This window comes from Anabas testudineus, chromosome 2, assembly GCF_900324465.2.
Source record: "Anabas testudineus chromosome 2, fAnaTes1.2, whole genome shotgun sequence".
NCBI classification, from domain to species: Eukaryota; Metazoa; Chordata; class Actinopteri; order Anabantiformes; family Anabantidae; genus Anabas; species Anabas testudineus.
Genome location: NC_046611.1, coordinates 15070773 through 15083050, shown reverse-complemented (window position 1 = coordinate 15083050; position 12278 = coordinate 15070773). Strand labels below are relative to the sequence as shown.

The 12278-nt window shown below is 40.6% G+C and overlaps 3 protein-coding genes across 4 annotated transcripts in view; all 3 read left to right on the top strand.

The window, feature by feature from the left end:
• The window catches only part of LOC113163505, a 1294879-nt gene that overhangs the window by 754121 nt on the left and 528480 nt on the right, over nucleotides 1-12278 (top strand). The gene's annotated exons all lie outside the window — the stretch shown is intronic.
• LOC113163500 (NACHT, LRR and PYD domains-containing protein 12-like) overlaps nucleotides 1-12278 on the top strand; it is a 664684-nt gene that overhangs the window by 248176 nt on the left and 404230 nt on the right. The window lies entirely within an intron of this gene.
• The window catches only part of LOC113163592 (LYR motif-containing protein 4B), a 34596-nt gene that overhangs the window by 20707 nt on the left and 1611 nt on the right, over nucleotides 1-12278 (top strand). The window lies entirely within an intron of this gene.

The following is a 12278-nucleotide window of genomic DNA, read 5'->3' as shown; positions in this document are numbered from 1 at the left end:
CAGTTCAGAAACTACTTGGTTAAGGTTTGGTTAAGATTTTGATTGTGGCTGAAGGTTTCAGGATGTGAGATGGTGGTTTTACTTTGAGACAAAACAAATATTCAGGTGTCATATGAAGGTTTCCTGTCATTTATTTGTATTGTAAGCCACTCGCAGCCCTGTCACAATAATTATGTTATGGACATTATGTCATAGAGCTGGGTCGTTTTGTATCTGGATGCAAGGGTAAATATCGACCCAGTCCAGCAGGTGGAAAACTTACAATGCATTCAACAGATACAGATACAAAGTAGGTGGCAGGAGCTGAGCTCTACGACAAAACCCAGTTAGCTAATATGTTGCTGTAACTTTAACAGAACACTCAAAACACAACTGTTTAAGTGATACAAGTGAGATTAACACCTATAAATAATAAATAAAATAATAAAAATGTATGCGCAAATTATAATTTTCAAATAAGTAATACAATGTGAAGCGTAAGCAGCTTTTCATTCGATGGTATAGAACAGTTGAGGTGTTTAGGGACCATACAGAGCATATGTAATTTGTTCTATTTCATCCAACAAAAGCAGCTATGATGACAGTTAAAGTAAGTATAAATATATTAGTATGTAGTATAATATTTGTTGAGGAATAGAGCTGCGGCTCTGCTGTGACAGGAAGGTTTGAAGAGGATTGTAGAACCATTTGTTATGTCCAGTGTGAACAATAGAGCTTCAACCAAACAATAACAGCCATGTTTAAGTAGCAGATCAATGCTTACGTCTCCTCCATTAGTCTGAAGTGGAGTCATTTTATACCTGCTACTGAAAAACTCCCTCTCTCATCTCCCATCTTGATGAGTCACTCTGTATTTCATTTTTTTTTTCTATTTCTGCGCTTTCCTCAGTTTCATAAGCTTTGTTGCCCCCACCCCTCCTCCCCCCGTCTTTTCTTGTCTTTCTCCTCTTCAGCAGATTGCCAACTAGTCTATCGACTCACTTCTTTCAGAATCACTGCCTCTTATTTTCTTCAGCCCAGTTATATTGATCTCTGCGCGGATAAGTATTTTTCTGTTTCTGCCGTCCTCTACTACACAGCAGCGCTGCAACAGTGGAACGATTAATGAGAGAAGTTGAGTTTGTTGACAGTGTGATTGGGTGTCTCAAACCACAAACATGTGAAGAGGAAAAGTGCAGATGTTTGCTGGCTGCTCTTGAACGCACCCTCTGATTGTCCAGCGACGGGTGTATAGGGACTTCATTTGACTCCCGTGTTATCCAGAAGAGAGGCAGACTTATTTCTGTTTTGTCAGAGGGAAGAAAATGCTAACAGAGTTGGAATCTGCAACTTCCTGAATCCAAATCTATTTACAACTTTAAATCATTTGAAGTAATTATACACTACGACATGGTTGCTTTTTTTTCCCCTAAACAGTCTTTGGCAGAGTCCAACCTGTGACCTGTAGAGAGCATGTGCAGGATTTGTTCCATTTCTGAACCCGGTTCTGGCTCCAGGTTTTTCTTTTTTATACTAGAGATCAGTGTTGCAAACGTGCAGGCAGCGTTAGCAGCTTCTCATTTTGTGCTGGTTCTCACCGTTGCTTTCTCCAGTTAAAAATAAGATGTACTTCCTGTTTATTTATAACAGCTTTATTTAGTTGGTAAATGAGCATTATCCAAAATGCTAACTGGACGCTCAACACTGTCGCTTTATGACCGTCACTGATCCTTGTTTTACGTCAGCAGATTCGAGACTGCATCACAGAATCACAAAATGTAGAGAATTAAGCTCACAGCTACGCATCGGATACTCTGTTACTTGGAGCAAGTCATTTTTGAAATATCAAATCCAGTGTTTCCCCTAGGAGATTTTTCACACACCACCTGACTTTTGGTTGGTCATTTCTTTGTAAATGTCAAGCAAAACAAGGAGACAATTAATAACTGTCAAACTACCAGTTACTTCACAGTCAAAGACGTTAGTGAGTTAGTTCTCCGCTGGTTTGTTAAAACTTTAGCTGCTGAATTCGGATTGTGTTCAGATTTAACAGGTGGATCTGATACTGGATTTGCATTAGAATCTCAGCGGATAGCGGTTGGATAGAAAGTGAAGCTGGTTATGGGAACTGAGCTTTGAGTTGAGCTCTAGATATCTGTTTCTGTAGCAGTTATGTAATGTTGACATGTCACTAGTGTAATTAATTCAGAGTTGGATCAAATAAATGTACAATTAAAAACAACTGTGGGTTAATAGATGTCCTGTGTCACATATTGCTCATTTGGACAAACAGATATGTCCCCCTGGATTTGATGAACAGAGAATGGATGGAAAATTCCAGAATAAAGGGGTGAAAAGGAGAAGCGAGGAAGATTTTGGTTAAAGGCGAATCAAAACAATAGAAGCGTAACAGCTCTTGCAACTTATAACTAGCTCTCCTCCACATTTCCTCCTCCCTTTTCCCTCCTTCCTTTCTTCTTCTCACTCTCCCTTCCTCTTCCTCCTTTCATCTTATTTTGCTCATAACTGTGTCTCAGTGCGATGGACTGAAACAGGAGATCACAGCAGAGTCTGGCTGCTAGTGAGGGAACTCCACACACACACACACACACACACACACACACACACACACACACACACACACACACAGTCGGATTTTTCTGATATGTGAGCACGGTTTGCCTTCATCTCCTCTCGCTCCCTAATTAGTGTGTGCTCAGAGTGAAAAAAATTAAGGTTAAGAAACGTCGGCTTTTCAAAGAACCTCCTCATTACTGTTATATTCTGTGTGTGTCTAGAAAGACTTGATGCATGTGAAGAGTACATTCTAGCTCGGTGTGTGTGTGTGTGTGTTTTGTCCACTTCCATATGGGTGTTGCCTTGATTTCACATTTTAATCATATTTAATTACTCTTTAGCTCCACTTTTATTGGTCAATGTCTGGTTGCAAGCATTGACAACTAATTGGTAGCGAGTGTTTTAAGGGGGTGGGGCTTTTTTGAGTCATTGTAGCCAATTAAAAAGACAAGAGACATGCCAATGAGCGTGTTAAAGCTGGTGGGTGGGACATGTGTGAAAGGGATTTCCAAGGTCACATGCACACATTTGCATTGTACCAGTAATAGAGATGTGCAAACGAAGACGTCCCATTGGCCCTTTTGTTTTTTTTAAATGTCTGGCGCTCAAAACCAAAGACGAGAGCAAAGGGGAGTTCTTATTACAGTACTGTAGAAAACGTGTGTGTGTGTGTGTGTGTGTGTGTGTGTGTGTGTGTGTGTGTGTGTGGCCTTCAAAGGTCTTCCAAAAGTAAAATACTGTTGTATCAGTTACAAATTGAAGTTTGCTCTCATGTCAGTGTTCATCTTGTCTCAGTTCGGTTGTTTTCAGACAGCATCAGGAAAAAGTCTGATTTAAAACTAAAGGGGAAACTTTTTTTTTTTTTAAATACAGTTGAGGTTGCTTGACATTTTACATTTCCATTCTGTTACATTTTGATGTCGATTTCAAATTGATTGATTGCCTGCCGACCCCACATCATGTCCTCCATCTGGCTTCATCCCACTACGTCCTTGATCTGTCTTCAACAGTTCATTCTTTTGTATTTCTTTTTAGGCTTCATGCAAATTGTATTTTTTTCCCCTTTCTTTTATAAATTCAAAGTTTCCACCAGGAAATTTTTTAGATGAGGCGGAAAGCAAAACTAATTTTAGTTGGAAACATGGCTAATGTTTAATTATTGAACAACAACTGGTGTTGCAGCAGCTTTTTGTGACTGTACATTTATACAATTTGGAAAAATAAAATCTCTGAAAGTTATAAATGTTTGCAAAAACCCGTATGAGTAATTACTGCAAAGCATATCTGCTGTTATAGATCAAGTTCCTGCTGACTACATTCAAATTCTGACTGCTCTAATCTCAGCATCAATGCTATCATGATGCTGAAGCAGTTGCCTCACAGAATAAATACATGGCCTTTTGCCTTTACACTGAAGCTCAACATGCTGAATAATGCATTTAATAATTGCAGAATTTCTGACATTTTCAGGAAAGGCAGCACACCCTAACTGTAAAACACTACAGAAATTCATGCCGTTGCACTCATTTGCATGAAAAGTGAGAGAAGTAGTTCTGTATAGAATAGCAGGAAAAAATTAATTGAGACAGAAGTTCAAACTTCACACCTCCACACACTTGACCAAACACTGCATAAAGTTATCGCCACTGTAGGATTGATAGTTGTGGGAATCCACCAAAGCTGTTAGTCCCAACACTGCAGTGTCTCTTTAAGATGATACATGATCTGAAAATTCAGCAATGCAAAATAAAATGTTGAACATAACGACACTACTGGAATGAAAAAATAAGTAGACGGGCAAAATGTAATCTGTATAGGTTTGATTCCGGCATAACTGATACTATTAATGTTTTATCTATATGAAAAATAATAAAATGAAGAAGGAATAAAAAAGAGAGGAGGATGACTGCACTGTAAAAGCCAAGAGAAAGGAAAGAAAGGGTGCAGAGAAAGCCAGAGCTGTTGTAAACTGGCCTGTAGCTCTCCTGAACATGCATGAATTATTAATAAGGAGACAAAGCCAGAGGACACTCTGGCACTTTATAAAAACACACACAGGACGTTTCACCGGGACGTTCAAATACTCCACCAGCATCCACCCCTGCTCTGCAGCGTTTTATCACGCACACATAGGAACAACGGATGGCTAGAGGACGAAGATGAAATGACTGAAAGAGAGTGGGAATGAAATAAAAGGAGATGACGATTCAGGCACCTCCGCACGCTCACACTCGGCAGGTGAGCAGAGGACAAACAAGGGAGATGGTAGGGGTTAAGGGGACAAATCAGAAAAAATTAATGTAATTGGCTGGATTAGCATGAAACAAAGCAGCAGGATGTGTGAGATGCAGAGACGTGGTCTTTCAAAACTTTGCCTCCCCGCTCCCTGCTGAAGTGTCCTTGAGCAAGACGACATGGTGTAGTACAGCAGATTAAAGGTGTTCTGTGGATAAATGTTAACATCAATAAATCATCATGACATGAAAACATGAGCTGAGTTCATTTTGGTTTTCCTCCCTGCGCCTGATACAGCTCTTGGTAAGTTGTTTAGGGACCGCTGTAGATCAGGAGGTAAAGTGGTCCATGGCTCCTCTTGTCCATATGTTAAACTGTCTTTGGACAAGCCCCTGGCCCCAAGTTACTCCCGATGGGTTAGGCCTATGTTTCACCATTGGCAAGGCAAGTCTCAAACCAGTAGAGGTAAAGTGTTCTGTCCTGTCTCAATCAGAGATGGACAAATCTGTTCAGTCAAGACCTAATCAACTGTCCAATCAATCAGAATAAGTGGGATCGCAGGTAGTTTGTGATACAGTAAGTCCCAGTCGTGTGTTGAGTTGGTCAATAAACATCTAAAGTTAAGGATGGAAGTCTCCTAGATACAGGTCTTGGTGGTTGAGCGTTGGTGAAGGATCTGGTTCTCTCCTTTCTCGTGGACTCGAACAGTTCAAAGTGAAAGGACAACACTTATACAGCTCTTTACAGTAGCTTACCTTTGTTTTGATGTGCCAAGCCCCTAAAACGTATCACACTGACTTGGGAATGTTTGGAGCTCAGTCAGTCAACCATGGGGAAATAAAAGGCTTTAAAAGCAAAGAGTTGAATAAAGTAAACTGTTCTTTGTTTTGAGCTTCAGGCGACCGAGCAGGTGAAAACTGATAAACCTCCTAAAAGACGCAGCAAGAGACTAGAGAGCAAGAAATGAAAGGAGACGGAAGGTGTGAAGTTTTTATTCCTTCAAAAGTTTGAGCTCAACGCGAGGCGCTTCGGTTAGTTGTCTCACTTTCACTTTTCTCACTTTGTCTAAACTATCCACCCTCTGCAGACTCATCACTTGCCTGTTATGTGCAAACAGAGACGTGCGCAGTGACAGTGTGGGTTCAGCCCTGCAATGATGCCACTGAAGTTTACATTATTATCTCACACAGAAATGAAATCTGTAGTCTTTTTCTCTCACGCCTCATCTCCTCACTTTTATTTTTGCCCTACGGTTGCCACAGAAACACGTACCTGGCAGTGTGTGTGTGTGTGTGTGTGTGTGTGAGAAGTTTTAGCATGCTGTGTCTGTGTGTAAAAATAGCAGGTTAAGTGGTTTTATTTCTTTATCTCATTTGACATTTGAAAGTAACAGCATAAACTCACTGAACCAGACTTTGTCACGGCCCAATTCATCTCTTTATCAGTCTGTCTATCACAGTGGACGTGTTGTGTATCTGTTGACTTTTACAATGTCACAGGTGGCACGGGGGTTTTAATTAGATGAAATTAGTTTTCTACCTCAGCCTTACTATTTCCTTGTATAAGGTGTGAGGAAGAACGAAGCCAAATGTCTTTAAAGAGCTGTTGTTGAGGCGCAGACAAATTAAGAGCAAGTTCTTCAGAGAAAACCTGAGTGAACTCTGAAGCTCCAATCTTTTTACAGAGTGTTAAAAATGTTTGTTGGACTTTTACCTTATGATACTATTCATCTCAAAGCTTTATGCATAGTGGACTTGATTGATTCTGTCATTGTGGGGTGCAGGAAGGGCAGGTCATATTTTAAGTGCAGCCCACCGGGATCTGACCATTTCGGAAACACGCATGACCTACACTCTGATCTGTCACTGAATGCACCAAATACACAGCGATAACACTACAATATCTAGTGCTGATTGTCACCAGAAATGTGTTTGTTTGATTTATCAGGAAAAAGTTCCTTGTCTTGTCATTTTGAGGTCTGAGAGCCTCAGAATGTTTTATTCAGAAAAAACAAGCATACATAGCAATTGTGCTGCCATGGTAACATGAGGCCATTTCAGTTTTACCTGTAGGTTTAGCTATTAGCTCTCTAGCCCACACGATTGTTCCGACTTTTTGGGATGGACACATTTTCACCATGTCTGGAAGTGGAGGCTGCAGTAATTGAAAATGAATGTAAACACTGTGACACAAATGATTATCTTATCTCAAATTTCACTGAATTCTTTTATCGGGTTTTGTAGATTTTCGACGACCTAACAAACAGTTCCTTCCTCCAGGTTTTCCAGATGGCTCTAAATACTCAGATACTAGATTCATATTATCCTCAGCTGCAGTCATTTGAAGAGCATCTTAAAATACTGCACCATAGTTAGGATTCATCCCAAACTGAACCAGACACGGCACGTGAATTGACTGATTGATTGATTGATTGACGGATTCGATTGCTCTGAAGTTACCTTCAACATTCTTTTGAAGGCGAAAAATGCACCTTGGGAGTTAGACGGGACTCCTCTGCTTCGGTTTTTATCTCCACCAGCATGTAGCTTTTGACTTTTTATTAAAGAACCAGAACCTGCAGAGTTCACCAGGTGTAGCTGCGCCACATAAGTCTCCAGCATAGATAAGCGGCCATTAATATATTATTTAGGAAATGCATGCACAAGACTGCGTAGAGTAGTACACTAAAAGTACTTAAAAGCAGTACAGCAGTACATCTACTGTAAATGAGCTGCAAATGTGTTGTTAGTATGCTTGTATAAGACAAGACATGGGAACAGTATATTAGTATCACATTTACAGAGATACTGTAAATGTGATATGGTGCTAAAATGCTGAAGAGTTTCCTGTTCATCTGACGTGAGGATTGCACCTGTCAGTCACCTAACACAGTCCTACAGTCATACAGAATCTATAACTGCTGAGCCTTTACTTGGTGTATAATTACTGTGAAACATTCATGTGTATTCAAATGATGTGAGAGCAGCATAAAGATGGGAATGTAACCACATTTGATGGGCTCGTCTTCCATAAACTATTTTTTCATTCAGTTTTATTTGGCCCTGCAGCTTGACTTCCAGAACTAAATATTTAGTGTGGCGTCAGTCATCAGCTTGCTGCTCATCTCCTGACAAATGGAAAAACTGGAATGGCGTGCAGCGTTCCTCATGCTCAGTTTATTATCTACCTGATCGCCTCTCATATCCCTGCTCTTCCCGCGCTCCTTCTCCATCTTCCTTTTTTTTTTTTTTTTTCTCCTACACGTGAAGACCTCCATGAATTTCAGTTTGACAGCAACCTGACATCCAAACTTCTTTATCTTTTCATCGTGCCTCTCTCTTTTTCTCTCTCTCTATCACAGGAGAAAACCACATTTCCTTTGTCTGAGCTGCTTTGCCGGCCACCTCCGGGTTTCCTCCCATCGTTCATCACTTTCCTCCCACTTTTAACGGCTCTTTAACTTCGATTTTTAAAGTCTCCTGCTGTTCAGGGCAGCATTTCTCTTTTAACTACCGGGAATGATTTTTACTAAAATTAGCTGCTACTTCCATTGTCCACCCACAGTCGAAAAATATAGTACAGCATACAAATAATTTTGTGTAATAGTAATGCAGACATTACCGGCCCACTGAAAACACATTTAGTCATTATGTTGTAAACTATTGCAGCCATTCTCTTTAAAAGCAAAATAGACCTTAGATACTGAGCAACTCCCATCTTTACTTATGATTATATTGTTCTGTGTTATTTACAGTAAAATACTGTAACAATTAGCTAATCACACATTTGATAATGAGTAGTAAAAGTAGAAGATCCAGGTACGTTGTGCTGTAATTGGCCGGCTGTGTGGAGGAGCCAGAGTTTGAACTTGAATGCAGACAATCTCTTCTTGGTCTTTTTATGCTTGCAACACTGTGAATCTATTCCTGGACAGTTTTAAAATGTGTTCCCTTTATATTTACATTTAAACAATATCACATTCCTTCCAAGATCAGCACTAGGAGTACTGGTCAAACACCTTGCACACTCTACCTTCCCAGTGTGACCACAGCCATAAACGGTGTTTACTCCTGAACTAATGGTTGAAGAGCATCTTCTGAATCTCCATGTGGTCCATAAACCAGCCCTAAAGTGTGGATTTACCTAAGGAAAAAGCAGAAAAGTTTTTTGTTGGGATGTTTAAATACACCTGAGGTGGTGGCATTATGACCCGTCAAAGACCCCACTGGGCTAAAAATGTCATTTAAAATAGGTTTGGTTTATAAATGTTACTGTTGGCTGGCAGCTAGTGGAGGTGAACGTTTAGAGATCATAGCTGGATTGCAGCTGTACTACAGTATTTCTGTTCATTCAGTCTCATTGAGCGTGCGTCGTCAGTTGAACTGAGCAAAGCAATTTTATGTTAATCTCACACCTCCTGCCTGGTGGGAGTAAGACTGAAGGTCAGTCAGTCACGACTCAGCAGGCAGAGAGGAGCGAGTGAGTTCGTGGTTTCTATACTAGTCTTACTTTGATGGATATGATGATGCAGTATGTGAAGAAGGCTAAGTTTAGATTTACATTATAACACTGATTGCCTTTATGTAGGAGAGAACTCTCATGAGGCTTTGACTGCGTGCACAGTGAATCTGCATGGCTTTACTGAGTCCTAACGACAGAGCTTTGTTATATATTTAGCTACAATTCAGATGTTTAGAAGATACTGGGCGGGACAGCCGTGTTTGTGCATCATGTAGACCGGTAAAAACTGGAATCAGGGGCATATAGCTGCATAAAGTCCAACGTTTTAGATTTACAGACGGCATCTTGTGTCTGGAATCACACACAATCAGAGAAAGTTGATGGATATTACAGCGAGTTATGTGCTGGAATAACATTCCTGAAGTCCTGTTTAGTTCAGAGGACAGAAACAAACAAGATACTGAACAGATGCATTAGTTGTTGTCTCTCAGGAGTATGTATCTGTTTTTAACTAACCTCTGTCTTAGTCTTGTAAATATTTAGGCCATATAGACTTTTCATACTGCAAATAAATAAAACAAACAACATTATTTTTTAATGACTACGTTCCAACAAGTCCGACCTAAACAACTCTACCCAAAGCTCTGCTACAGCAACATACCAGCCACTCGTGGTCATGGTTACAATAAAAAACAATGCAGTTATTGTTGTATTATTGTTGTATCTTCTGTTTCCAACACACTAATAAACATTGAAGTGGGCCATAAATCATTCATTATACAATTAAACACTGCATATAAATACTAAATGGGGGCCATAGAGTGAAGAGAAGACCATCCATAAGTCCAAGTAGACATTTGAAGAAATTTCTTAAAGGTATTCCTCCAATATCATGTTCACTAGATTGGGATGGATGGACAGACAACCCTGAAAACATAATATCTATGGCCACAGCTGTCAACACCTCAGAGGCGTAAAAACTATTAAATAACAGCAAAGGCAAAGTTCAAATAAGATCTGACTGATATTACATCCATTCCCTTTGAAGTTGATTCCACCTAAACAGTGACTATATATAAACCATGGCGTGTCCTTCATCAGCTGTTACAAGGGGAGTAAAAAAACTTTTAATCATTATAAATACATAAGTGGACACATGGAATCCAGATGGCCAGTGAAGCGGCAGGTTTGAAATAAAAATAAAATGCAAAGAGTCACTGAGCGTCACAGAAGAGAGACGGAGGTAGCGAAAACAAACAGCCACATTAGTATCCCAGCATGCTTTGCCTTCATTAGATGCTGACCTGCTGTTTCTGTGTTAATTGGGTTATTTGCCTCCATGTACTGAATAATCAAGAGTTTTAAAAATGCTTTATTTATTGATGGTTCATGTGTCAGTTAGCTTGAAGGTAAACCGTCCCGTATTCACACTGTAGTAGTACAAACACACACGTAGCAGCAGAATCTAGAAGAGAAAGTGCTCATTATCCAGACCAGCACCTATATAAGAGGTATATTTGTTACACACAGTACAGTAGACGGTGAGTGGATCTCTATCTCTCCGTCCCTTTACAGCTGTGCCTGAAGGCGTTGTGTTTTCAGGTTGACCATCCCATTCATGGAAATATGATATCTACATACCTCAATGTAGACCACGTCTAAATGAAGCCTGGTTAATCTGGAAGTGCGTCTTTGTCAGAGGTAAACGCAGAAACAACCTGATGTGTGTCTGACTAGTTGATGTTTGGAGGAGACTGCAAGGTGATAAATGTATATTTAAAAGTTTTATTGTTTAATGTCAAACTGATTTTGACTTGATTAACAGAGTATTTCCCTCTAAAAAGTAGTGAACTAGTGTTATATATGTCCTCCATGTGTTAGTCCACTAACAGAACTCCCAGATGTACCAGATGTGTAGATATATAGTTACTCTACACTCCAGCTGTAAGTGAAATCAGCAACAACACAAAAAAAGACATTTAAAGAGAAAGAGCAGAGATAAAGATGGAAAGAGAAGATAATCTAAAGAGATATAAAACAAACTGATGGAGAGAAAGATGGAGAGAACGGGGGGGGGGGGGGGGCAGATCGAGGAAGACTGGATGAAAAAAAAAAAAAAAGAGAGAGAGAGAGGCCATCCCTTTGTTAGGAGCCACAGCCGCAACAATTTGCATGAGAGCCAGTCCTCCTCGCAGCTGATTGGTCCGGTGAGCCGCCCGCCTCACCATCTCTCCCCACCCTCCTACGCCACACTCCAGCCAATCAGGACCTCACACACCAAGGGGGGGCTCCAACGGGGTGGGAGAGGGTCTCCTCTGATGTAGAGGAGAAAGTGTGTGTGTGTGTGTGTGTGTGTGTGTGTGTGTGTGTGTGTGTGTGTGTTATAGAGGGAGACAGTCGACTGAAGAATAATTGATGAAGTGGTGATGTGGATGTGTAGAGGTGGAGGGACTCTCTTTTGTTATTTGTGGGCAGATAGTGACCCCTGGTGGTTCTGCTGTGATACAACCACACGTCCAAACACGGGACATGGAGCTGAGGTGAAGGAAAAATGCTTATTTTACACAGCATCCGTTCTCAGCATGTGGACTCGAGTCCACATCTGCAAGAAGTGAGAAGGTTTGTTGAGAACTAGAGGATGAACAGCTCTTCGTTATCATGTCTCTTTATGTGTTTGCATGTATGACTCTTTCCTGTCTGTGCTTCCACTGTGTCCAGTTTAGTTTTCTTGTCTCAAGGGACATTTGTGTCTTTATTATTTCTGTCCTTCTTTATGAGCTTTTCCAGCTCTGGGTGCACGTGGTGTTTTATTTGGAGCTCAGTTCCCTGGAACAAGTGGTTCTGTAAAACTGTCCGGCTGGCGGCACAGAGAGTCTGCAGATCATGGTCAGAACATCTGCTCCGAGGGTGTGGGTCATATCTGGTCGCGCTTGGTGGATCAGTCTGTCATGTTCCTGCACAGGAAAAAAGAAAATCAATTCTGAACTGTGGCCGAAGAGCGCGCACGCACACACACACACACACAC